Below are 721 nucleotides of genomic sequence, written 5' to 3' on the forward strand. Positions count from 1 at the left end.
GGCATATATAAAACAATAATAAGGGGATATATATAAATAAAACATATAGGAATTTTATATACATATAAATATAGGGGGTAATAAATATACAAATAGGGCAATTTTATATACAATACATATTTGGCCTTTTATATACATATACCAAGGGATATTTTTATACATATACATATAGGCAAAATATATACATATTTTCATATAGGGGAAAAATAAAATTTTCATCTACAAACATTATACATTAGGCATATATTTTATTAAAATATAAAAATACAAATTCCAAAAATATAGGGATATATATACATAATAAAATACATTTTAGGCATATAAAAATAATATACCAAAAATATAGGCATTAATTTTAAAAACATATAATTAAAAAGGATAATAAAAATATAACCCTAATAACATATATATTCAGAAAAAATAGGGATATATTATAAAATATAAATACCCTAAAATATAAACATATAAAATAGGCAAAAATAAAAAATAAAAATAAACATATAGGAACAAAAAATATAAAAAACATATAGGCAAAATTTATACATATACATATAGGCATAAATTTCATTACATAAGGCATATTTTATACATAACATATAGGCCAATTTATAAAATACCTTTTGACAAAAAATAGGCATATTTAAATATACATTAGGCATATATATCTATACATATAAATTAAACCCAAAAAATATCTTTTAAAAATACAAAAGGAATTTAC

Source organism: Penaeus monodon, chromosome 34 (genome assembly GCF_015228065.2).
Source record: "Penaeus monodon isolate SGIC_2016 chromosome 34, NSTDA_Pmon_1, whole genome shotgun sequence".
Taxonomy (NCBI): Eukaryota; Metazoa; Arthropoda; class Malacostraca; order Decapoda; family Penaeidae; genus Penaeus; species Penaeus monodon.